At 45.7% G+C, this 27,538-nt stretch overlaps 1 pseudogene; it reads left to right on the top strand.

The window, feature by feature from the left end:
• The first annotated feature begins 1,671 nt into the window (after positions 1 to 1,671).
• Positions 1,672 to 27,538, top strand: part of LOC139257140 (zinc finger protein 585A-like) — a 1,288,295-nt pseudogene continuing 1,262,428 nt past the window's right edge.

The raw sequence follows: 27,538 nt of genomic DNA, 5'->3' as shown, positions 1-27,538 counted from the left end.
TTTCAGGCAGTGAGAACCTGACTCCCATCTTATCTCCCCTCTAAATCTTCTACCAACCATTTTAAATCTACGCACTATTAATGACCTCTGTCAGGCCACCCCTGAACCTTGTCTTTGAGAGTAAAGAGCCACCAGCCTGTTTACCATTTCCTGAAAGGTATTTCCTCTCAGTTGTGGTATCATTCTTGTGAATCTTTTTTGCACGTACTACTGATGGTTCCTCGTTTTCTCTCTTCCCTCCTTTCTTGAACGACGGGATAACTATTGCCTCCTTTCAATTCCCGCGGCCTGTTCTAGAATTGAGGGAAATCTGGAAAATCAAAACAATTCTCTCCCCTCGAGAGCTGTGGAGGCTCGGTCATTGAATATATTTAAGGTGGAGATAGAGAGATTTTTGAAAGGTAAGGGAGTGATGGGGAGCAGGCAGGAAAGTATAGTTGAGGCCAAGATCAGATCAGCCATGTTCTTATTGAATGGCGGAGCAGGCTCGAGGGGCCAAATGGCCTACTCCTGCTCCTATTTCTTATGTAAATCCAAGACTCAAGGAGTTGTTGGGAAACTCCTGGAGTCTGTAATCACAGAACAAGGAGAATCATTGTCCCTTTAACTACCACAAACCGCTGTGTGGAGGAGAGAGGGAGATACAGTCTGTCCCAGGATCTGTCGCACAACAGAATTAGAGATCCTGTCCCTTTTTAGAAACATAATAAATTCCACTCCACCAGCTTTAGCCCAGATTGTAGGCGCAAGGAAGGGATTGGACCCGTGGTTGGGCTGGGAAGCTTCATCACCCGTTGAAGGTCTCAGGCCCTGAATAAAAGCCCGCACGCCCCGTGTCTGCACCGTGGTGACAGGCCTGGGGGAGCGGGGTCAGGGGCCAACATCTTGGGCAGGGCGGGATCATGGAGCATGCGTGGCTTAAGGGTCCCAGTGACCAGGAGAGAAAATCATTGACTCATTGATTTTATTCTTACTCTGCGCACAGCAGGTGAAGAACTGAACACAACCAGAGTAGAGGGAGGGAGAAAATGTAGGCTAGAGCAAACATATGTTGGAGATGGTGCGATGGGTTTGGATTTCAGCACTGGGAGGAGGGAGAGTGTGTGGGACGGGAATTTACAGCTTTGGAGAACAAGAGAGGAAAGAATGGTCCATAGAAACTAGAATTGTCTGTCCTCCATTTCTATCCTGCACTTCCAGTGCTGACTTTTGTAAATTCCTTTCACAGGATATTAGAAAAGGAGGATTTGCAGTCTGGAAACTCCAACCAAACATATCGAGATCTGACAGACACTCGATTCATCTGAATGTGGATGGAGAAATGTTTGTCTGTTCGGTCTGTGGAAAAAGATTTAAACATTAGTGTGACTGGTAAAGCAGCGAGACACACACACCCAAGTGAGAGTGTTCCAGTGCACTGACTGTGGAAAGAGCTTCAACCAGTTACACAGCCTGAAAAAACATCGCACCATTCACAGCGGGGAGAAACCGTACACGTGTTCTGTGTGTGGACGAGGCTTCATCTAATCTTCCAACCTGGAGAGACACAAGGACACCCGCACCATGGAGAAACGGTGGAAATGTAGGGACTGTGGGAAGGGATTCAAATATTCATCTAGGCTGTAAACTCATCGACGCAGTCACACTGGGGAGAGGCCGTTCACTTGCTCCATGTGTGGGAAGGGGTTTGTTAAATCATCTCATCATCGGAGACACCAGCGAGTTCACACTGGGGAGAGGCCGTTCATTTGCTCCGAGTGTAGGAAGGCATTCACTCAGTCATCCAGCCTGCTGACACACCAGCGAGTTGACACTGAGGAGAGGCCATTCACCTGCTCCGAGTGCGGGAAGGGATTCATTTCATCATCCCACCTGCTGACACACCAGCGAGTTCACACTGGGGAGAGGCCGTTCACCTGCTCCGAGTGTGGGAAGGGATTCACTCTCTCATCCAGCCTGCTGACACACCAGCGAGTTCACAAGTGACTGCAGGGGTTGGATTCTGCTGTTATTATTGCTGTTAATCACATCCAGGACTGAACCGTGTTTGTTGATGTTGCTGTAATTAATCCCTATAATTGGGCTGCAGTTTAATTTTCTGGATATCATAGAATCACAGAATTGTTACAGCACAAGGATGCCATTTGGCCCATTGAGCCCGTGCCGGCTCTCTGTATCACCATTTCAGATAATCCCACTCCCCGCCCTTTCCCTGTAGCATTGCCATTTGTTTTTCATTCAGGTACTTAACCAATTCCTTGTTGAAAGCCACAATTGAATCTGCCTCCACCAGCCAATGCATTCCAGATCCTAACCACTCGCAGATTAAAAATATTTTTCCTCATTTTGCCTTTGGTTCTTTTGCCAATCACCTTGAATCTGTGTCCTCTGGTTCTAGACCTTTCCACCAATGGGAACAGTTTCTCCCTATCTACTCAGTTCAGATCCCTCATGATTTTGAACACCTCCATCAAACCTCCTCACAACCTTCTCTGCTCTAAGGAGAACAACCCCAGCTTCTCCAGTCGATCCGCTTAACTGAAGTCCCTCATCCCTGGAATAATTCTTCTAAATCTTTCCTGCACCCTCTGTCAAACAATTGTCAAATAAATCAGCTTTGGTCCCTACATACTGTGAGTCGATTCCTTGATTTCTCCATGGGGGAGACTGTTACTAACTGTTCCATTTTTGAGCCTTTTCGGACTAAAAGCGGACAAGCACCTTGGACCTCATGGCTTGCATCCTAGGGTGTTAAAAGAAATGGCTACAGAGATAGTGGATGTATTGGTTGTAATCTACCAAACTATCTTGGATTCCGGGGAGGTCCCAACAGATTGGAAAACCACAAATGTAATGCCCCTATTTAAAAAAGGAGGCAGACAGAAAGCAGGGAGCTATGGACCAGTTAGCCTAATGTCTGTTATTGGAAAAATGCTTGAGTCCATTATTCTTCTTTCTTAGGCAGTCCCTTGTATCAAGGATGACCTGTTTCCACGACAAAAAGGGATGCGTTCACAGGTGTTTCAATGAAGGACCTAACATTCTCGGTCCCGAGCTACATATTGAAGGGTGGAAGATGCCTGCGCGTGGATTCTTTTAACGTGGGGTTACCGTAGCACACCAGCCACCACACGGGCTTGACAGAGCTAGGTCTTGGTCCAGTGGCAAGGGTTAACCAAGACGACTGGAGACCAGCTCTGCTGCACGGACATAGTGCACAGTAGCAGGACATTTGGAAAAGCATGATTCAATCAAGGAGAATCAGCATGGCTTTATCAAAGGGAAATCATGTTTGACAAATTTGCTGGATTTGTTTGAGGATGTAATGAGCAGGATGGATAAGGGGAAACCAGTGGATGTGGTGTATTTAGATTTCCAGAAGCCATTCAATAAGGTGCCACATAAAAGGTTACTGCACAAGATAAAAGTTCACAGGGTTGAGGGCAATATATTAGCATGATTAGACGATTGTTTTCTGTTAGTTAGCCAGAGATAAATGGGTAATTTTCCTGTTGGCAAAAATAACTAGTGGGGTGCCACAGGGATCGGTGCTGGAGCCTCAACTATTTCCAATCTAAATTAATGATTTGGATGATGGGACTGAGTATAATGTAACCAAGTTTGCTGATGATGCAAGGATGGGTGGGAGTGCAAATTGTGAGGATGACACAAAAAATCTGCAAAGGGATATAGACAGGCTAAGTGAGTGGGCAAATATTTGGCAGATGGAGTATAATGTGAGAAAATGTGAGGTTATCCACTTTGGCAGAAAAAAGAGAAAAGCAAATTATAATTTAAATGGAGAAAAATTGCAAAGTGCTGCAGTGCAGAGGGACCTGGGGGTCCTTGTCCATGAAACACATAACGTTAGTATGCAGGTTCAGCAAGTAATCAGGAAGGCAAATGGAATGTTGGCCTTTATTGCAAGGGGAATAGAGTATAAAAGCAGAGAAGTCCTGCTACAACTGTACAGGGTATTGGTGAGGCCGCACCAGGAGTGCTGCATGTAGTTTTAGTCTCTCTATTTAAGGAAGGATATACTTGTATTGGAGGCTGTTCTGAGAAGGTTCACAAGGTGATTCTGGAGATGAAGGGGTTGACTTATAAAGATAGGTGGAGTAGGTTGATCCTATACTCATTGGAGTTCAGAAGAATGAGAGGTGATGTTATCGAAACATTTCAAATAATGAGGGACTCGACAAGATGGATGCAGAGAGAATATTTCCAATCATAGGGGAAACTAAAACTAGGGGACATAGTCTTAGAATAAGGGGCCGTTCATTTGAAACTGAAATGAGGAGGAATTTCGTCTCTGAGGGTTGTAAATCTGTGGAATTCTCTGCCCAGGGAGCTGTGGAGGCTGCGTTATTGAATATATTTAAGGCGGAGATGGAGAGATTTTGCCTAAATCAGACGAGCTTCTTCTATAGTTCTTGGTACAGTTCTTGGTATCATCTGCAAATTTGCAAATTGTGTCGCCACCCCCTGAATCCAGATCATTAATAAAAATAGTAAAAAGCAACGGTCCCAAAACTGATCCCTGTGGGACACGACTGGTGACCGGTCTCCAAATAGATACAAATCCAGCTATAACTGCTCTTTGTCTGTGTCCTGCCAGCCAGTTTTGAATGCAGCTCAATATATTTTCACTAATAATAAAGGCTCCGATCTTATAAAGAAGCCTCTTATACAGTACCTTGTCAAAAGCTTTTTGGAAATCTAAGTCGACAATGTTTACTGGGTCCTTCATCCGCCAACTTTGTAACTTTTTCAAAAAATACAATGGGATTTGTGAGATATTATCTCTTTTTTATGAAGCCAGGTTGGGTATCCCTAATATGTCGCTCCCTATCCAAGTTTTCATATAGCGCATCCCTTATGATTCTTTCAAGCATCTTACCTATTACTGATGTTAAACTGATGTGCCTATTGTTACCCGGGTCTGCCTTGTCACATTTTTTAAAAATGGGGATGACAGTAGCCTCCTTCCAATTTGTAGGAACCATTCCAGAGTGCAGTGAGCTATTAAAAAAACAGGCCAGGGGCTCGCACAGCACATGTTCCATCTCCCAGGGGACCCTTGGGTGGATATTATCCAGCCCTGCTTCTCTATCTATTTTTAAGTTCTTAATTTGGCAGCTGGAGTATAATGTGGGAAAGAGTGAGGTTATCCACGTTGGCAGGAAAAATAAAAAAGCAAATTATTATTTAAATGGAGAGAGATTACAAAATGCTGCAGTACAGAGGGACCTGGTACCCCTGTGCATGAAACACAAAAAGTGTGTATGCAGGTACAGCAAGTGATCAGGAAGGCAAATGGAATGTTTGTCTTTATTGCAAGGGGGATAGAGTATAAAAGCAGAGAAGAGGGCTTTACAGGAATCCTGCAAAACAAATGGACTTCTATCCATGATATCGTCAGTTCCAACATGTAAACCTACTGCAGTATCCTGACACTCACCTTTCATTAGTTCTTCCACACAATCCTGCAGATCAGTTACCTTGGCCTCTGGAAAACACAAGACTGCTCTTGATAGAGCCTTACCTCTAAATTGGGTGCTGTCAGTGTGCCTGATGATGAGATTGCCCATTGCCTCTTGCTCTTCCTTGGCTGTTGAAACAACGTCCTATTGGACTTTGCAGCCTTCCTCTTATCTTTTCCAAGATGCTGATATGAGGATTGAGGTTCGGTGTCAATGGTGCTGAACTCACTGCCTGTTGTTCTCCAAATCACAAAGTGGGGCATACCTGTTTGAAGTAATCAGAGAATCGACAGAATCTGTCCCTTTAAACGGGCACAGAGACTATGTGAAACTAAGAAAGAATCATTATTGGCCGACTAAAAGTAAACCGGATGTGTGTAAGTAGCGCTCCACCAGCCGACTGAAGCTGTGGTTGTCAGTGCCAGGCGCAGGACCAGGGGGCGAGGGACAATTTTTGGTCCGGGGCACTGTGCGTGGTGATGATATCAGCATCAAGGAGTGCAGCAGAGCGGGGTGCAACGTCTTACCGTCGCTACAAAACTTTAATGGGAAGCGCTGCTCTCAGCGCGCCCAGTCGCAAACTCATTTGCACCGAGTTATCGCCAGCTGGGAGAATTAACGGGCAATGCAAAGCAGCAAAATTTCACTCCCTCTCCCTGTAAACATGGACAGAGACACTGCAAATTTAAACAAACAAAGATGCACTGCTCACTTAAACAGGCACCGGGCCACTACCCCTTTGTGAGTCTCAGAGACACTGCCCCTTTAAACCATCCCAGAGACACTGCCCCTTTAAACAGGCACAGGGACACTGCCTCTTTTAACAGGCACAGGGACACTCTCAAAGCTTCCTTGAAAAAGTGCCGCATCCCCACAGACACCTGGGAACCCCTGGCCTAAGACCGCACTAATTGGAGGAAAAGCATTCAGGAAGGCGCTGAACACCGCCAGTCTCTTCCCTGGGAGCAAGCTGAAGCCAAGCGTCGACAACCCAGGCTCCCCACCCACCCATTCCTTCAACCACTGCCTGTCCCACTTGTGAGAGAGACTGTAAGTCCCCCATTGGACTCTTCAGCCACTTGAGAACTCATTTTTAATGTGGAAGCAAGTCATCCTCGACTCCGAGGGACTGCCTCAGAAGAGTAGACCTTGCCCCTTTAAACAGGCACAGTGACCCTGCCCCTTTAAGTAGAGCGCGCCCTGTATTTTTCGCCGATTGATTGATTGGTGCCATAGCCCCGCCCCCGCCGCTGATTGGCGCAGAGCAGCGCGCGCTGGGTGGGTTGATGCCCGTGCGGCCTCGCCATTGGCTGCGGGATGACTGGCGGCGGCGCGCGGGAGGGCGGTTGGCGGTTGGCGGTTGGCCGGTGGGCTCCGCTCGCAGTCCGTGAGGCGGGCGGAGGTCATTGTGGAGATTGCCTGCGGACTTACGCAGTTACTTACACCGCGGGGGGGCGATGTTTGGGCCGCAGAATCGTCGGTAGGAGGCGGCTGCAGGAGAGCTTCGGGCGGCGACGGGCCTTAGTTATGGGGGGGGGGAAAGGGGGGAGAGGACGGAGGAGAGATATGGCAGTTTATGGGGAAAGAGTTCGACCACCATCTTTGGGCAACACGCCGCGGGGAGCTGGGAACGAGAGGGGCGGGGCTTTCTCGGACGTCACAGCGCTTGCCATTGTCCTGCTGCAGGGCAGGGAGCATGCGCGGCGGCAATCTTGGTGCAGGAAGGCCATCAGGTACAGGATGGTGACCAATGACAAGAATAAAGCTGCAGCAGCTGGGGTGGTTATACTTGGAGCAGTCACAATCAGGAAGGCGTTAGATTGAATCAGGGAACAGAGTGGTTCTGCTCACACAATCAGAGAATGGTTACAGCATGGAAGAAGCTTTTTCGGCCCGTCGAGCCCGTACCGAGTCCCACTGCCCGTCCTTCTCCCCCCACGCCCCCGGCCCTGCAAATGTTTCATTTCAGATATTTATCCAATTCCCGTTTGAAAGCCGTAATTGAGTCTGCCTCCACCATCCTTTCAGGCTGTGCATTCCCGATCATAACCACTCGTTGCGTAAAAACACTTTTTCTTGCGTTGCCTTTCGATTCTTCTGCCAATCGCCTTCAATCTGTCTCCTCTGGTTCTTGACCCTTCGGCCAATGGGAGCAGTTTCTCTCTATGCACTCTGTCCAGACCCCTCATGATTTGGAACACTTCTTTCAAATCTCCTTTCAACCTTCTCTTCTCCAACAACAACTCCACCTTCTCCAGTCAATCCATGTAACTGAAGTCACTCATCTCGTGAATCATTCTTGTAAATCTTTTCTGCACCTGCTCTATGGCCTTCACATCCTAATGTGCGGTGCCCAGAATTGGACACACTGCTCCAGTTGAGGCCGAACCATTGTTTTATAAAGGTTCATCATAACTTCCTTGCCTTTTGTGCTCTTTGATGCCCAGGATCCTATAAGCTTTTATAACTGCTTTCTCAACCTGTCCTGCCATCTTCAGCGATTTGTGCACGTATACCCGCAGGTCTCACTGTTCATGCAGCCCCTTTCGTTTATAGTGCCACTACTCGTTCATTTAATCATGTTTCCCTAATTTTATTTCTTAACTCAGATTCACGGCCGCAATTTACTTCTCCCTCTGAGCCCCTCAACTTCATCTGGTAGCGTAATGTTGTCGAGTGGTGATTGATTGCCCTGGGAACCAACAGGAAGTGAGCTCAGAGGCCGGTGGGCCCAGGGATCAGCGTGTTCTGCAAAAAATCACGGTGTTTGAGGGGTGGATCCTGAGTCGGTCTGTCAGGTGAGTCTGTGTGAACCCCTGTCAAACAATTTATCTTTTAAAAATTAAATCGAGATTTCTCTTGTCAACAAAAAATTTTAAAATTTTGCCAGTATTTTGTTTCCCTGGAGTTCTTATGAGTTTCAGACACTTCAGTGGACCAGGTGTTTAAAGATCATTCAATTCCCTCTTTCTATGTCGCTGTTAGTTAAAAGCACAGAGATTGGTTTCCCCTCATTATTCATCTGTAGTATTTAAAGTAATATCCTTCTTGTTGGTAGTGAGTCACATTCTGTGCTGGGCGAGATGGTTGGTGGCATCTGCCTTTAAAATACTCATCCTCTTGTTCAACTCTCTCCAGGGTCTCACCCCTCCCTTTCTCTGTAACTTCTGCCAGCCCACCAATCCTCTGAATAGGCTGGGTTTGTTTTCTTTGGAACCGAGGAGGCTCAGGCGAGACCTTAACGAGGTGTATAAGATTATGAGGGGCCTAGATACAGCAGATAGGAAGGACCTATTTCCCTTCACACAGGGATGGAAAACCAGAGGGCATAGATTTAAAGTAATTGGTAGGAGGTTTAGAGGCGATTTGAGGGGAAATTTCTTCACGCGGAGGGTGCTGGGGGTCTGGAACGCACAGCCTGAGAGGGTGGTAGAGGAAGAAACCCTCACCACATTTAAAAAATACTTCGATATGCACTTGAAGTGCCGTAACCTGCAGGGCTACGGACCGAGAGCTGGAAAGTAAGAATAGGCTCAATAGCTCTTTGTCGGCCAGCGCACACAATGGGCTGAAATGACCTCCTTTCGTGCTATACATTTCTATGATTCTCTAATGAGAAACAATTTTCAGCGTCAGTAGGTTCGGTAACCAGAGGACACCAATTTAACGTGATTGGCAAATGAACCAAATGCTACACGAGGGAAAAATATTCAGCAGTGAGTTATGACCTGGACTACACTGCCTGAAAGGGTGCTGGAAGCAGATTCACGAGTTAGTTTCAAAAGAGATAAATATTTGAGTTAGAAATACTTGCAGGCTTGAGGCAAGAGCAGTGGAGTGGGGCAAATTCTACATACATAGGAGGGGCAAGAGAGGAAAGAACATTGCAGAGAAACTAGAACTGTCTGCTCAGAATTAAAATCATGGCAGAGCAGCTCAGTGCCATGGAATGAACATCCTGTGCCATGTGGGAAGTTTCTCGTGGCCTGGACAATCACATGTGTGGGAAGTGGTGCCAGCTAGAGCAGCTCGAGCTCCGGGTTTCGGAGCTTGAGCAGAGGCTGGCATCACTGCAGTGCATCTGAGAGGCTGAGAACTTTGTAGATAATACGTTTCAGGAGATGTTCACCCTGCAGTTTAAGTGTGTGCAGGCAGAGAGGGAATGGGTGACCGCCAGACAGACAAGGAGGACCAGGCAGCTAGGGCAGAAGTCCCCTGACTCGCTAACCGATTTTCAATCTGTAAAGTATTTGTGAGTGCGTTGGTTGCTTTGGGGAGTGCAGCCAGCGCCAAGTCAACGTCACCATGGGTGGCTCAGCTGCACAGGAGAAACAAAGAAAATAGGTGCAGGAGCAGGCCATTCAGCCCTTCGAGCTTGCACCGCCATTCAATAAGATCATAGCTGATCACTCCCTCAGTACCCCTTTCCCACTTTCTCTCCATACACCTTGATCCCCTGAGCCGTAAGGGCCATAATAGCTCCTTCTTGAATATATCCAATGAACTGGCATCAACAACTATCTGCGGCAGAGAATTCCACAGGTTAACAACTCTGAGTGAAGAAGTTACTCCTCATCTTAATCCTAAATGGCCTACCCCTTATCCTAAGGCCGAGTCCCCTGGTTCTGGACTTCCTCAACACGGGGAACAGTTTTTCCCGCATCTAACCTGCCCAGTCCCGTCAGAATCTTATACGATTCTATGAGATCCCCTCTCATCCTTCTAAACTCCAGTGAATAAATGCCCAGTTGATCCAGTCTCTCCTTGTACAACAGTCCAGCCATCCCTGGAATCAGTCTGGTGAACCTTCGCTGCACTCCCTCAATTGCAATAACGTGTATCGTCAGATTAGGAGACCAAAATTGAACACACTATTCCAGGTGAGGCCTCACTAATGCCCTATACAACTGCAGTAAGACCGCCCCTGCTCCTATACTCAAATCCCCTAGCTATGAAGGCCAACATACCATTTGCCACCTTCACCGCCTGCTGTACCTGCATGCCAACTTTCAATGACTGATGAACCATGACATCCAGGTCTTGTTGCATCTCCCCTTTTCCTAAACTGCCACCATCCAGATAATATTCTGCCTTCGTGTTTTGCCCCCAAAATGGATAACCTCACATTTATCCTCATTATACTGCATCTGCCATGCATTTGCCCACTCACCTAACCTGTCCAAGTCACCCTGCAGCCTCTTAGCATCCTCCTCACAGCTCACACCGCCACCCAGTTTAGTGTCATCTGCAAGTTCCGAGATATTACACTCAATTCCTTCATCTAAATCGTTAAAGTATATTGTAAAGAGCTGGGCTCCCAGCACTGAGCCCTGCAGCACTCCGCTAGTCACTGCCTGCCATTCTGAAAAAGACCCGTTTATCCCGACTCTGTGCTTGCTGTCTGCCAACCAGTTCTCTATCCACGTCAGTACATTATCCCCAATACCATGTGCTTTGATTTTGCACACCAATCTCTTGTGCGGGACATTGTCAAAAGCCTTTTGAAAGTCTAAATACACCACATCCACTGGTTCTCCCTTGTCCACTCTGCTAGTTACATCCACAAAAAATTCCAGAAGATTCGTCAAGCATGATTTCCCTTTCACAAATCCATGCTGACTTGGACCGATCGTGTCACTGCTTTCCAAATTTGAAGGAAGAAGAATGGAAGAGCAATTGTGGTACAAGATTTGCTACTTAGGGGAACATATGTGAATGTTTGAAAATGTATAGAATATGAGTGTTTGAAAATGTATAGAGAAAGTGAAATTGAACAAAGAAATCATGGGAGAATAACTAAAAGAATGTCAGACTGCAAATATTACAACAACAGCACAATTAACAGACTTGCAAGGTCTAAGTTACTAGTCACACCAGTAAAATTGTAACATTTAGAAGCAAAGTGTGAGAAAGTTCTTTGAGCAAAGTGTGAGAAAGTTCTTTGGGAAAAACAGCCCATACAGATGTCGGCTCATGAGTGGACAAAGGGAAGGAGGGATCAAAAGGGATAGGCTGAACTAGGATGTCACTCTAATTGTATCTTGTTATCTTGTACCGAAAATGTATTACCGTTGTGCCTTCACAATGTAACTGCACTTGTCCGTACGAAGTAGGTGCGCTCTATCGAGAGAGCATTCCTTCTGTCTGATAAGTCCCGGCCGGTACAAAAAGAATAAAGACTGCTCTGTTATAAGCTTCTTTGGTGTTCGCCTCAGTGTATTCGCTGAAACAGATTGAAGGGAAAAAATACAGAAATCCACACAGACAGGTACTTCTGCAGATGTGACTCCGTGGATGGTATTTTGCCTCTCTGATGGCAGGGTCAAGGTTGTCACTGAATGGCTGCAGGACAGTCTGGGGTGGTGGTGAATAGCCAGAGGTCATGGTCCATATCGGCATCAATGACATAGGTAGAAAGCGGGATGAGGTCTTACAGGCAGATTTTAAGGAGCTAGGAAAGAGATTTAAAAGGCTGGACATCAAAGGTCGTAATGTCCTGATTACTCCAGGTGCCACGTGCTAGTGAGTACAGAAATAGGACGATAGCGCAGATGAATGCATGGCTGCTGAGATGGTGCAGGAGGAAAGGCTTTAGATTCCTGAGGTTTTGGGACCATTTCTGGGGGAGGTGAGACCTGTACAAGCCGGACGGGTTGCACCTCAACTGGACTGGGACCAATATCCTCACTGTGGGGTTGTGTACTGCTGTTGGAGAGGGATTAAACTAGCTTGGCAGGGGGATGGGAACCTGAGAGTAGATTCAGAAGGGAGAGAAGAACAGCTAGAATGGGAGGCAGAAATTGGAAAGTGAGTTTGGATGGCGGAGGAAACAGCAGCTAAAAATAGACAACAAGGGAGTTTCGCAATGCTAAATGGTATATTCTTCAATGCAATGTGTCTAGAGGATAAGGCAGATGAGCTGGGGGCACAGACAGACATGTGGGAGTATGATATTGTAGCTATTAGTGAGACATGGCTGAAAGAGGGGTAGGAATGGCAGCTCAACATTCCTGGTTAAAGGGTTTGAAGAAGGGATAGAGAGGAGGATTAAAAAGGAGGGTGTGTTGCAATATTGATAAAAGAAACAATTACAGCTCTGAGGAGGGATGATATGTTGGAGGGATCATCAAATGAGGCCTCATGGGAGAACTGAAGAACAAGAAAGCGACAATCACACTGCTGGGGATGTACTATAGACCCCCAAACTGTCAGAGGGAGATAGAAGAGCAAATATTCAGGCACAGTTCTGAAAGGTGCATAAACAATAGGGCTGTAATAGTAAGGGATTTCACCTACCCTAACATTAACTGGGATAAATTTCGTGTGAAAGATGTCGAGGGAACAGAATTCTTAAAATGCATTCAGGAGAACTTTTCTAGCCTGTATTTAACAAGCACAACAAGAGAGGGGCGGTTCCGGACTTAGTTTTAGGGAATGAAGCTGGGCAGGTGGGAGGGGTATCAGGAGAACATTTTGGTGCTGGTGATCATAATTCAGTTAGATTTAGGGTAGTTATAGAAAAAGACAAAGATAGACCAGGAATGAAAGTTTTCAACTGGGGAAAAGCTAATTTTACCAAGCTGAGATGTGATTTATTCAAAATGGACTGGAAAGAGCAATGGGATGCATTCAAGGAGGAGATAGTGAGGGTTCAGAGCAGGCATGTTCCTTTAATAAAAAGGGTGAGACTACTAAATCTAGAGCCCCCTGGACGTCAACATTAGACCATAAGAAATAGGAGCAGGAGTAGACCACACGGCCCGTCGAGCCTGCTCCGCCATTCAATATGATCATCGCCTCAACTATACTTTCCCGCCTGATCTCTATATCCCTTGATTCCCCTAGAGACCAAAAATATATCTATCTCGACCTTGAATATACTCCGAGACAGCATCTGCAGCCCTCTGGGTCAGAGAATTCCAAAGATTCTCAACCCTCTAAGTGAAGAAATTTCTCCTCATCTGAATGGCCTACCCCTTATCCTGAGACAATGCCACCTCGATCTAGACGTTCTCGATACTCCAGCCAGGGGAATCAACTTCTCAGCATCTACCCTGTCAATCCCCTTCAGAATTTTGTATGTTTTAATGAAGATATCAATGGACTAGTCAAGTTGGCAGAACAGTGGCAAATGGAATTCAACGTGTAATAATGTTAGACATTGCATTTAGGAAGGGCTAATAACGCAAGCGAATGCACAATAAATGGTAGGATAGTGAAGTGTAGAGGAACAGAGGAACCTTGGAGTGCATGTCCACAGATCCCTGAAGGTATCAGGACAGGTGGTTAAGAAGGCATATGGGAGAGTTGTCTTTATTAGCCGAGGCATCGACTACAAGAGCAGAGAGATTATGCTTGAACTGTATAAAACATTAGTTAGGCCACAGATCGAGTACAACGTGCAGTTCTGGTCACCACATTACAGGAAAGATGTGCTTGCACTGGAGAGGGTGCAGAGGAGATTGATGAGGATGTTGCCTGGACTGAAGAATTTTGGCTATGAGGAAAGATTGGATCGGCCGGGATTGTTTTCTTTGGAACAGAGCAGGCTGAGGGGAGAACTTATTGAGGGGCCTCGATAGAGTGGATAGGAAGGACCTATTTCCCTTAGCAGATGGGGCATAGATTTAAAGTGATTGGTAGAAGGTACAGAGGGGATTTGAGGAGTCCTATTTTCAAACAGAGGGTGGTGGGGTCTGGAACTCACGGCATGAAAGGGTGGTGGAGGCAGAAACCCTCAGCATTTAAAACGTACTTGGATATGCACTTGAAGTGCCGTAACCGACAAGGCCACGGACCAAGAGCTGGAAAGTGAGATTTGGCTGGCAAGGACACGATGGGGCCCCATGGCCTCCTTCTGTGCTGTAAATTTATAAGATCCTGTACTTGCAGTGATGACTTTCGTGAATTATGAGGAAAGGTTACAAAGAGTAGGCATGTATTCCCATGAATATAGAAGATTAAAGTGTGATCTAATTGAGCTGTTTCAGATGATTAAATGAGTCCAAAGGGTAAATAGAGAGAAACTATTCCCTCTGGTGGGAAAGTCCTCAACAAAGGGACACAACCTTCAAATTCGAGCTCGGCCGTTCAAGGGTGATGTCAGGAAGCATTTCCTCACACAAATGCTAAGAGGCTGTTTTTCTTGGCTCGAGAGTCTAGAACTAGGGGTCAGAGTCTCAGGATAAGTGGTCGGCCATTTAGGACTGAGATTAGGAGAAATTTCTTCATTCACAGGGTTGTGAATCTTTGGAATTCCCTACCCCAGAGAACTGTGGAAGCTCAAACATTGAGTATATTTAGGGCTGAGATAGAGAGCTGTTTGGACACTAAAGGAATCAAGGGAGAGGGGGATTGTGCGTGAAAGTGGAGCTGAAACCTTGATCTTATTGAATGGCGCAGCAGGCTCAAGGGACCGTAAAAACAGAGAACCAGAGAAAATAGGTGCAGGAGTAGGCCATTCGGTCCTTCGAGCTTGCACCGCCATTGAATAAGGTCATGGCTGATCATTCCTTCAATACCCCTTTCCTGCTTTCTCTCTATTCCCCTTGACCACCTTAGCCGTAAGGCCAGATCGAACTCTCTCTTGAATATATCCAATGAACTGGCATCAACAACTCTCTGCAGCAGGGAATTCCACAGGTTAACAACTCTCTTGAGTGAAGAAGTTTCTCCTCATCTCAGTCCTAAATGGCCAATCCCTTATCTTAAGGCTATGTCCTCTGGTTCAGGACTTCCCCAACATCGGGAACATTCTTCCTGCATCTAACCTTTCCAGTCCCATCAGAATCTTATACGTTTCTATGAGATCCCCTCTCATCCTTCTAAACTCCAATGAATAAAGGCCCAGTTGTTCCAATCTCTCCTCATATGACAGTCCAGTAATCACTGGAATCAGTTTGATGAACCTTCGCTGCAATCCCTCAATAGCAAGAACGTCCTTCCTCAGATTAGGAGACCAAAACTGAACACACTATTCTAGGTGAAGCCTGACTAAGGCCCTGTACAACTGCTGTAAGACCTCCCTTCTCCTATACTCAAATCCCCTAGCTATGAAGGCCAACATACCATTTGCCTTCTTCATCGCTTGCTGTACCTGCATGCCCACTTACACTGACTGATGAACCATGACATCCAGGTCTCGTTGCACCTCCCCTTTTCCTAATCTGCCACCATCCAGATAATATATTATGCCTTTGTGTTTTTGCCCTTAAATGGATAACCTCACATTTATCCACATTATACTGCATCTGCCATGCATCGCCCACTCACCTAACCTATCCAAGTCACGCTGATGCCTCTAAGCATCCTCTTCACAGCTCACACCACCACCCAATTTAGTGTCATCCGCAAACTTGGAGATGTTACACTCAATTCCTTCATCTAAATCATTGATGTATACTGTAAAGAGCTGGCATCCCAGCAGTGAGCCCTGCAGCACTCCACTAGTCACTGCCTGCCATTCTGAAAAGGACCCGTTTATCCCGAGTCTCTGCTTCCTGTCTGCCAACCAGTTCTCTATCCACGTCAGTCCATTACCCCCAATACCATGCGCTTTGATTTTGCACACCAATCTCTTGTGCGGGACCTTGTCAAAAGCCTTTTGAAAGTTCAAATACATCACATCCACTGGTTCTCCCTTGTCCACTCTGCTAGTTACATCCTCAAAGAATTCTAGAAGATTCGTCAAGCATGATTTCCATTTCATAAATCCATGCTGAATTGATCCGATTCTGTCACCGCTTTCCAAATGCGCTGCAATTTCATCCTTAATGATTCATTCCAACATTTTTCCCACTACGATGTCAAGCTAACCGGTCTATAATTACCCGTTTTCTCTCTTCCTCCATTTTTTAAAAGTGGTGTTAAATTAGCTACCCCCCAGTCGATAGGAACTGATCCAGAGTCAATAGATTGTTGGAAAATGATCACCAATGCATCCACTATTTCTATGGGCTACTTCCTTAAGTACTCTGGGATGCAGACTATCAGGCCCCAGGGATTTATCGGCCTTCAATCCCATCAATTTCCCTGACACAATTTCCCACCTAATAAGGATATCCTTCAGTCCCTCCTTCTCACTCGACCTACTGTCCCCTAGTACAATCGGAAGGTTATTTGTGTCTTCCCTTGTGAAAACAGAACCAAAATATTTGTTCAATTGGTCTGCCATTTCTTTATTCCCCATTATAAATTCCACTGAATCCGACAGCAAGGGACCTACGTTTCTCTTCACAAATGTATAGAAGCTTTTGCAGTCCGTTTTTATGTTTCCTGCAAGCTTCCTCTCGTATTCTATTTTTCCCCTCTTAAGTAAACCCTTAGTCTTCCTCTGCTGAATTCTAAATTTCTCCCAGTCTTCAGGTTTGTTGCTTTTTCTAGCCAAATTATATGCCTCTTCCTTGGCCTTAAAACTATCCTTAATTTTCCTTGTTAGCCATGGTTGAGCCACCTTCCCTGTTTTATTTTTACTCCAGGCAGGGATGTACAATTGCTGAAGTTCATCCATGTGATCTTTAAATATTTGCCATGCTTATCCACCGTCAACCCTTTAAGTATCCTTTGCCAATCTATTCTAGCCAATTCACGCCACATACTGTCGAAGTTACTTTTCCTTAAGTTCAGGACCCTAGTTTCCAAATTAACTGTGTCACTCTCCATCTTAATAAAGAATTCTACCATATTATGGTCACTCTTCACAAGGCGCCTCGCACAACATGATTGCTAATTAGTCCCTTCTCCTTACACATCACCCAGTCTAGGATGGCCAGCTCTCTAGTTGGTTTCTCGACATATTGGTCCAGAAAACCATCCCGAATACACTCCAGGAAATCCTCCTCTACCGCATTGCTACCAGTTTGGTTCGCCCAATCAATATGTAGATTAAAGTCGCCCATGATAACTGCTGTACCTTTACTGCACACATCCCTTATTTCTTGTTTGATGCTGTCCCCAACCTCACTACAACTGTTTGGTGGTCTGTACACAACTTCCACTAACGTTTTCTGCCCTTTGGAATTCCGCAGATCCATCCATACCGATTCCACATCATCCAGGCTCATGTCCCTCCTTACGATTGCATTAATTTCCTTTTTAACCAGCAACGCCACCCTCCCTCCTTTTCCTTTCTGTCTACCCTTCCTAAATGCTGAATACCCTTGGATGTTGAGTTCCCAGCCTGGGTCACCCTGGAGCCATGTCTCTGTGATGCCAATGATATCATACCCGTTAACTGCTATCTTCACAGTTAATTCGTCCACCGTATTCCGAATGCTCCTCGCATTGAAGCACAGAGCTTTCAGGCTTGTCTTTCTAACACACTTTGCCCCTTTAGAATTTTGGTATAATGTGGCCTTTTTGTTTTTTGCCTTGGGTTTCTCTGCCATCCACTTTTACTATTCTCCTTTCTATCTTTTGCATCTGACTCCATTTTATTTCCCACTGTCTCCCTGTATAGGTGCCATTCCCCCTGCCATATTAGTTTAACTCCTCCCGAACAGCACTAGCAAACACTCCCCCTAGGACATTAGTTCCGGTCCTGCCCAGGTGCAGACCATCCGATTTGCACTGGTCCCACCTCCCCCAGAACCGGTTCCAAAGCCCCAGGAATTTGAATCCCTCCCTTTTGCACCACTGCTCAAGCCACGTATTCAACTGAGATATCTTGCGATTCCTACTCTGACTAGCACTTGGCACCGGTAGCAATCCTGACATTACTACCTTTTGAGGTCCTACTTTTTAGTTTAACTCCTAGCTCCTTAAATTCATCTCGTAGGGCCTCATCCATATTTTTTTACCTGTATCGTTGGTACCTATATGCACCACGACAACTCGCTGTTCACCCTCCCTTTTCAGAATGTCCTGCACCTGCTCCGAGACATCCTTGACCCTTGCACCAGGGAGGCAACATACCATCCTGGAGTCTCGGTTGCGGCCGCAGAAACGCCTATCTATTCCCCTTACAATTGAATCCCCTATCATTATAGAATCATAGAAACATAGAAAATAGGTGCAGGAGTAGGCCATTCGGCCCTTCTAGCCTGCACCGCCATTCAGTGAGTTCATGGCTGAACATTATCGCTCTCCCACTCTTTTTCCTGCCCTCCTGTGCAGCAGAGCCAGCCATGGTGCCGTGGACTTGGCTGATGCTGCCCTCCCCTGATGAGTCATCCCCCTCAACAGTACTCAAAGCGGTGTATCTGTATTGCAGGGGGATGACCGCAGGGGACCCCTGCATTACCTTCCTTGCGCTGCTCTTCCTGTTGGTCTTCCATTCCATATCTGGCTGTGGACCCTTTACCTGCGGTAAGACCAACTCAGTAAACGTGCTATTCACGTCATTCTCAGCATCATGATGCTCCAGAGTGAATCCACCCTCAGCTGCAGTTCCACAATGTGGTCCGTCAGGAGCTAGAGGCGGATACACCTCCCGCATATGTAGTCGTCAGGGACACCAGAAGCGTCCCTGACTTTCCACATAGTACAGGAGGAACATAACACATGTCCGGGCTCTCCTGCCATGAATTAACCCTTAGATTAACTTAAATTGGCAACAACAATGCTAAAGGTTACTTACTGATATAGAAAAGAAAACAAAAAACTACTCACCAATCACCAGCCAATCACTTACCCCCTTGGCTGTTACGTCACCTTTCGATTTCTTTCTGTTTCCATTTTGCCTTCTCTCCCTGCTGCAGCGACATCAGCACATCTCTCACGCACCTCCCGAGCCTCCACGAACTCCCGAGCCTTTCCGATGCGTTGGGCCTTTTATCGGCTGCTCCTCCACGCACCTCCCGAGTCTCCACGAACTCCCTACTCCTGCTCCTATTTCTTATTTTCTTGAAGGATAGTGGAAATCTGGAACTCTGTTCCCCATAAAACGGAGGCTGGGGACCAATTGAAAATTCCAAAACTGAAATTGATAGATTCTTGTTTGGCAAGGGTATTCATGGCGATGGAACCAAGGCAGGTAGAGGAACTTAAAATACTGATCAGCCATGATCTAATTGAATGGTGGGACAGGTTCAAGGGGCTGAATGGCCTTTTCCTGTCCCTATCTTCCTACTTACAGTGATGACTTTTGTAAATAGCTTTTACAGGGGATTGAAAGGGGAGGAAGTACAGACAGGATTAAACCTGGGTCCTTCCTGTTCCGAGGACTCAGTCACATTGGGCGTTACCTTTACCCAGTGAGCCATTGGGAGGAGGGTCCAGAGACCCTGCTGGAAAATGCACATGTGAGTCCTCGGGTGAGAACAGTGGAATAGCCTGTCGAAACTCAATGTCGAGTTTCACACAGAGAGAATGGGCACATGAGTCACATATTGGAGAGAAACTGGTGAGTGTAGAACTGAACCCAGCCAGAGTCAGCACCTTCAGGGGAGGGGAGTGAGAGGAACCAGTGAGTGTAGAACTGAACCCAGCCAGAGTCAGCACCTTCAGGGGAGGAGAGTGAGAGGAACCAGTGAGTGTAGAACTGAACCCAGCCAGAGTCAGCACCTTCAGGGGAGGGGAGTGAGAGGAACCAGTGAGTGTAGAACTGAACACAGCCAGAGTCAGCACCTTCAGGGGAGAGGAGTGAGAGGAACCAGTGAGTGTAGAACTGAACCCAGCAGGGTCAGCACCTTCAGGGGAGGGGAGTGAGAGGAACCAGTGAGTGTAGAACTGAACCAACCAGAATCAGCACCTTCAGGGGCGGGGAGTGAGAGGAACCAGTGAGTGTAGAACTGAACCCAGCAGGGTCAGCACCTTCAGGGGAGGAGAGGAGAGAAGGGTAAAATCGTAAAAATTTGTGCAAAGTGCCTTGTGCCTTGTTCTCTCCCTGGATCCTAAAACTGCAGAACTCACTCTTCCAGATCTGTAGTCTGCAGGCTCTAAAACTGAAGCTTTGTGTCCTTCAGTCCCCACTCCTTGATTTACCTCCCCTTCTCTCCTCCTCTTTCTACCTTGGTTGTGTTCCACACTCTGGGCCTTGGCCCTTCCCCGGGGATTCTCAGTATGAACAGGGGGATGTGTGTTGAGACAGGATGTCCCAGCTCTCCTCCTTTACAGGGATAAGGAGAGGACCAGCTGAATACACCTGATGTATGACATCACTGCAGTGCAAAGCAACCAACCTCCCGAAGCCCTGCTCATTATGGGCTGTTTGTGTTTAATGGGAAAGTGTCGAGGGAGCTTTACTCTGTATCTGACCCGTGCTTTACCTGACCTGTGTGTGTTTGATGGGACAGTGTAGAGGGAACTTTACTCTGTATCTAACCTGTGCTATACCTGACTGGAGAGTTTTTCAGGCAGACACTACATCAGAATGACCCATTTCCCTGGCAGTGACATCCATCACCTCGATGAGAATAACATTTAACCCAAAGATAAGAGAAACCCATCAGTTCCTTCCCTGGACACAGATCCGGAGGGACAGTTGGTATCCTGAACATTGTTGTACAGTGTGCTCGATAGTTCCTCCCTGGATCTGAGCCTTTTGGTGATGATTTGAATTTGATGCCCTCGAGTTACTGACTCACCGACTGGTGGTAATAGTTTTTCCTCATTTACTTGATCAAACTTTGAACACCTCCCTCAGATCTCCAATTCCCCTTTGTTCTAATGAAAAGAGCCCCAGTTTGTCCAATCTCCCCTGATAACTAAAGCCTATCTTTCTTGGTGAATCTCTCTGCACCGTCTCCATGGCCTTGATATCCTTACTGGTGTAAGATACCCCACAACCTGACACAATATTCGAACTGCAGCCTAACCAATGACTTGTACAGGTTTATATGACACCTGCCCTTGTGCACTGTACACCCCTATTTATAAAACCCATGTGTTTTTTAACCACTATCAACTTGTCCTCCCACTCTTAAATATTTGTGTATCTGAACCTGTTGTAGGTTTTAGAGATATTAAAATAACATGGGTAAAATATATCTCATGGGATTTGGGGTAATATATTAGCATGGATTGAGGATAGGTTAATGGACAGAAGACAGAGTAGGACTGGACGGGACTAATTCATAGAATCACAGAAATTTACACCACAGAAGGGAGCCATTTCGGCCAATCGTGTCCACGACGGCCGACCAAGAGCTATCCAGCCTAATCTCACTTTCCAGCTCTTGGTCCGTTGCCCTGTAGGTTACGGCACTTTAAGTGAACATCCAATATTTTTAAATGTGGTGAGTGTTTCTGCCGCTACCACCCTTTCAGGCAGTGAGTTCCAGACCCCCACCACCCTCTGGGTGAAGAAATGTCCCCTCGTATCTCCTCTAAACCTTCCCCAATTACTTTAACTCTGTGCTCCTGATTGTCGACTCATCTGCCAAAGGAAACAGGTCCTTCCTTTCCACTCTATCCAGGCCCCCCATAATGTTATACACCTCAATAAGGTCTCCACTCAGCCTCCTCTGTTCCAAAGAAAACAGTCCCTGCATCTCCAATCTTTCCTCATCGCTAAAATTCTCCAGTCCAGGCAAGATTCTTGTAAATCTCCTCTGCCACCTTTCAAGTGCAATCACATCTTTCCTGTAATGTGGTAACCAGAATTACACGCAGTACTCCAGCTGCGGCCTAAGCAGTGTTATATATAGTTCAAGCATAACGTCCTTGTTCTTGTATTCTATGCCTCGACTAATAAAGACAATTATTCCATATGCCTTCTTAACCACCTTACCTACCTTGCCTGCTACCTTCAGGGTTCTGTGGACATGCACTCCAAGGTCCCTTCGTTCCTCAACACTTTTCAGTGTCGTACCATTTAATGTGTATTCCCTTGCCTTGTTAGACCTCCCCAGATGCATTAGCTCACACTTGGCCAGATTGAATTCCATTTGTCACTGTTCTGACCAGTATATTGACATTTTCTGCAGTCCACAGCTGTCTTCTTCATTATCAACCAAACAATCTATTTTAGTGCCATCTGTAAATTTCTTAATCATACCCCCAACATTCAAGTCCAGGTCCTTGAGCTATACAATAAACAACCCGTGACCAAGCATTGAGCCCTGCAGAACCCCACTGGATACAATCTTCCAGACTCAAAAACTCCCATCATCCATTACATTTTGCTTTCTGCCTTTGAGCCAATTTTGGATCCAACATTGCCCTGGATTTCATGTGCTTTTAGTTTCGTCAGAAATCTGCCATGTGGGACCTTCTTTTAAAAAAAAAGGCTTTGCTAAAATCCATATACAATACATCATACATAGAAACATAGAAAATAGGTGCAGGAGAAGGTTATTCGACCCTTGAAGCCTGCACCACCATTCAATGGGTTCATGGCTGAACATGCAACTTCAGTACCCCATTCCTGCTTTCTCGCCATACCCCTTGATCCCCCTAGTAGTAAGGATTATATATAACTCCTTTTTGAATATATTTAGTGAATTGGCCTCAACAACTTCCTGTGGTGGAGAATTCCACAGGTTCACCACTCTCTGGGTGAAGAAGTTTCTCCTCATCACGGTCCTAAATGGCTTACCCCTTATCCTTAGACTGTGACCCCTGGTTCTGGACTTCCCTAACATTGGGAACATCCTTACTGCATCTAACCTGTCTAAACACATCAGAATTTTAAACGTTTCTACGGGATCCCCTCTCATTCTTCTGAACCCCAGTGAATACAAGCTCAGTTGATCCAGAATTTTTGATATGTCAGTCCTGCCATCCCGGGAATCAGTCTGGTGAACCTTCGCTGCACTCACTCAATAACAAGAATGTCCTTCCTCAAGTTAGGAGAAAAAAACAACTGAATTCAATACTCCAGGTGTGGCCTCACCAAGGCCCTGTACAACTGTCGCAACACCTCCCTGCCGCTGTAGTCAAATCCTCTCGCTATGAAGGCCAACATGCCATTTGCTTTCTGAACCGCCTGCAGTACCTGCAAACCTTCAATGACTGATGTACCATGACACCCAGATCTCGTTGCACCTCCCCTTTTCCTAATCTGTCACCATTCAGAAAATAATCTGTCTCTCTGTTTTTACCACCAAAGGGGATAACCTCACATTTGTTCACATTATAATTCATCTGCCATGCATTTGCCCACTCACCTCACCTATCCAAGTCACTATGCAGCCTCAGAGCATCATCCTCGCAGCTCACACTGCCACCCAACTTAGTGTTATCCGCAAATGTGGAGATACTGCATTTAATCCCCTCGTCTAAATCATTAATGTACAATGTAAACAGATGGGATCACAGCACAGAACATTGCGGTAGCCACTAGTCACTGCCTGCCATTCTGAAAAGTGTACATTTACTCCTACTCTTTGCTTCCTATCTGCCAACCAGTTCTCAATCCACATTACACACTACCCCCAATCCCATGTGCTTTAACTTTGCACAAAAATCTCTTGTGTGGGACCTTGTCGAAAGCCTTCTGAAAGTCCAAATACACCACATCAACTGGTTCTCCCTTGTCCACTCTACTGGAAACAACCTCAAAAAATTCCAGAAGATTTGTCAAGCATGATTTCCCTTTCACAAATCCATGCTGACTTGGACCTATCATGTCACCTCTTTCCAAATGCGCTGCTATGATATCCTTAATAATTGATTCCATCATTTTACCCACTACCAATGTCAGGCTGACTGGTCTATAATTCCCTGTTTTCTCTCTCCCTCCTTTTTTAAAAAGTGGGGTTACATTGGCTACCCTGCACTCCATAGGAACTGATCCAGAGTCTATGGAATGTTGGAAAATGACTGTCAATATATCCACTATTTCCAAGGCCATCTCCTGAAGTACTCTGGGATGTCGACGATCAGGCCCTGTGGATTTATCGGCCTTCAATCCCATCAATTTCCCCAACACAATTTCCTGACTAATAAGGATTTCCCTCATTTCCTCCTTCTTAATAGACCCTCTGACCCCTTTTATATCCGGAAGGTTGTTTGTATCCTCCTGAGTGAATACTGAACCAAAGTAATTGTTCAATTGGTCTGCCATTTTTTGTTCCCCGTTATGACTTCCCCTGATTCTGATTGCAGGGAACCTACGTTGCTGTTTACTCACCTTTTTCTCTTTACATATCTATAGAAGCTTTTGCAGTCCATTTTAATGTTCCCTGCAAGCTTCCTCTAGTACTCTATTTTCCCTGCCCTAATCAAACGCTTTGTTCTCTTCTGCTGAGTTCTAAATTTCTCCCAGTTGCCAGGTTCGCTGCTATTTCTGGCCAATTTGTATGCCACTTCCTTGGCTTTAATACTATCCCTGATTTCCCTTGATAGCCACGGTTGAGCCGCCTTCCCTTTTTTATTTTTACGCCAGACAGGGATGTACAATTGTTGTAGTTCATCCATGCGGTCTCGAAATGTCTGCCATTGCCCATCCACTGTCAAGCCTTTAAGTATCATTCGCCAATCTAACCAAGCCAATTCACGCCTCATACATTCAAAGTTACCCTTCTTTAAGTTCTGGACCATGGTTCTGAATTAACTGTTTCATTCTCCATCCTAATGGAGAATTCCACCATATTATGGTCACTCTTCCCCAAGGGGCCTCGCACAACGAGATTGCTAATTAATCCTATCTCATGACACAACACCCAGTCTACGATGGCCTCCCCCCTGATTGGTTCCTCGACATTTTGGTCTCGAAAACCATCCCTTATGCACTCCAGGAAATCCTCCTCCACCGTATTGTTTCCAGTTTGGTTAGCCCAATCTATATGCATATAAACTCACCCATGATAACTGCTGCACCTTTATTGCATGCACCACTAATTTCCTGTTTGATGCCCTCCCCAACATCACTGCTACTCTTTGGAGGTCTGGACACAACTCCCACTAGCGTTTTCTGCCTTTTGGTATTCTGTAGCTCCACCCACACCGATTCCACATCATTCAAGCTAATGTCTTTCCTTACAATTGCATTAATTTACTCTTTAACCAGCAACGCCACCATGCCTCCTTTTCCTTTCTGTCTATCCTTCCTAAATGTTGAATACCCTTGGATGTTGAGTTGCCAGCCTTGGTAACCCTGGAGCCATGTCTCCGTGATGCCAACCACATCGTATCCATTAACTGCCCTCTGCACAGTTAATTCGTCCACGTTATTCCGAATACTCCTCACATTGAGGCACAGAGCCTTCAGGCTTGCCTTTTTAACACATTTTGACCCTTCAGAATTTTGCTGTGAAGTGGCCCTTTTTGTTTTTTGCCTTGGGTTTCTTTGCCCTCCATTTTTACTCTTCTCCTTTCTGTCTTTTACTCTGTCTCCATTTTGTTTCCCTCTGTTTCGCTGCATTGGTTCCCATCCCCTGCCATATTATTTTAAATCCTCCCCAACAGCACTCCCCGTAGGACATTGGTTCCGGTCCTGCCCAGGTGCAGAGCATCCGGTTTGTACTGGTCCCACCTCCCACAGAACCGGTTCCAATGTCCCACTGCACTCATCGACCCTCATGGTTTCCTTGTCGAAAAATTCAATCAAATTAGTCAGGCACGACCTTCCCTTAACAAATCCATGCTGAATATCCTTGATTAATCCATGCCTTTCCAATTGAAGATTTAGCCTGTCGCTCAGGACTTTTCCAATAATTTTCCCACCACTGAGGTTCGGCTGACGGGCCTGTAATTACTTGGTCTATCCCTTTCTCGCTTTTTAAACAAAGGTGGGACCACAACTGTAGCCAGATAGGATTGGAAAATGATGGTCTGACTCTCTGCTATTTCCTCTCCTGCTTATCTATCAGCATGGGATACATTTCATCCGGCCATGGGGATTTATTCACTTTCAAAGCTGCTAAGCCCTTTACTATGTTTATGTCGTCTAATATTTCTCACTCCTCCTCCTGCATTGCAAAGCCTGCATCGACCTCTCTTTTTTTGTGAAAATGGTTGTAAAGTCTTCATTCAGAATCATACCCACGTCGTCTGGCTCGACACACTGATTTCCTTCATGGTCTCTAATAGTCCCCATTTCTTCTCTAGTTATCCTTTTGCTCTTTATATATAATACATCTTTGGGTTTTCTCTTATTTTACTTGCCAACATTCTTTCATTTTCTCTCTTTGCTTTCCTGATATATTTTTTAATTGTACCCCTGCACTTATTATACTCCTCTAGAGTCTCTGCAGTGTTGAGTTCTCGGTATCTGTTATAAGCTTCCCTTTTTTTATTTATCTTACCCTGTATGTCCGTTGAAATCAAGGGGCTCTAGATTTGTAAGCCCCACCCTTTTTCTTTATGGGAGCATACTTGATCTGTACTCTCAGGATCTCCTCCTTGAATGCTCTGACACTGATTGACCATCAAGTAGCTGTTTCCATTTCACTTTGGCCAAATCCCATCTCCGTTCAGCAAAATTGGCTTCACCCCAATTGAGAACTTTTTTTCCTGATCCTCCTTTGTCCTTTTCGATAACTACCCTAAATCTTACTGAATTATGTTCACTTGCACAAGTTGCAATCCCAATGATAGCCCTTCCAACTGCCCCTCTTCATTTCCCAAAACCAAGTTCAGAACCAGCCCTTCCCTTGTTGGACTTGCTACATACTGGCTAAAGAAGTTCTCCTGAATGCATTTTAGGAATTCCGCACCTTCTAACATTCACACTACTTTTTCCCCAGTTAATATTCCGTTAGTTGAAATCCCTCACACTTACAGCTCTGTAGATGTTTCACTTTGCAGCAATTTGCCCACATATTTGTTCTTCTATTTCCCTCTGACTGTTTGGGGGTCCATAGTACACTCCCAGTACTGCAATTGCCCATTTTCTTCAATTCAACCAATATTACCTCGTTTAATTACTCCTCTAACATATCATCCCTTTTCACAGCTGTAATTGTTTCTTTAATCAACACTGTGACCCCCACCCCCTCCTGCTTTACCCTCCCTCTCTCTTCCATCTGGAAACCCTGTAACCAGGAATGTTGACCTACCATATATGCTCTTCTTTCATCCGTATCTCAGTGATAGCTATCATATCATACACCCAAGTGTCTATCTGTGCTCTCAGCTCATCTGCCTTATTCCATATACTCCTTGCTTTGAAATATATACCATTTAGTCTTGCCAAATGTTAGTGGGAAACTAGAGGATTGGGACAATTTTAA

Source organism: Pristiophorus japonicus, unplaced genomic scaffold (assembly GCF_044704955.1).
Source record: "Pristiophorus japonicus isolate sPriJap1 unplaced genomic scaffold, sPriJap1.hap1 HAP1_SCAFFOLD_81, whole genome shotgun sequence".
Classification (NCBI taxonomy): domain Eukaryota; kingdom Metazoa; phylum Chordata; class Chondrichthyes; family Pristiophoridae; genus Pristiophorus; species Pristiophorus japonicus.
The sequence above is the reverse complement of the archived record's forward strand: the minus strand, read 5'-3'. Positions and strand labels throughout refer to the sequence as shown.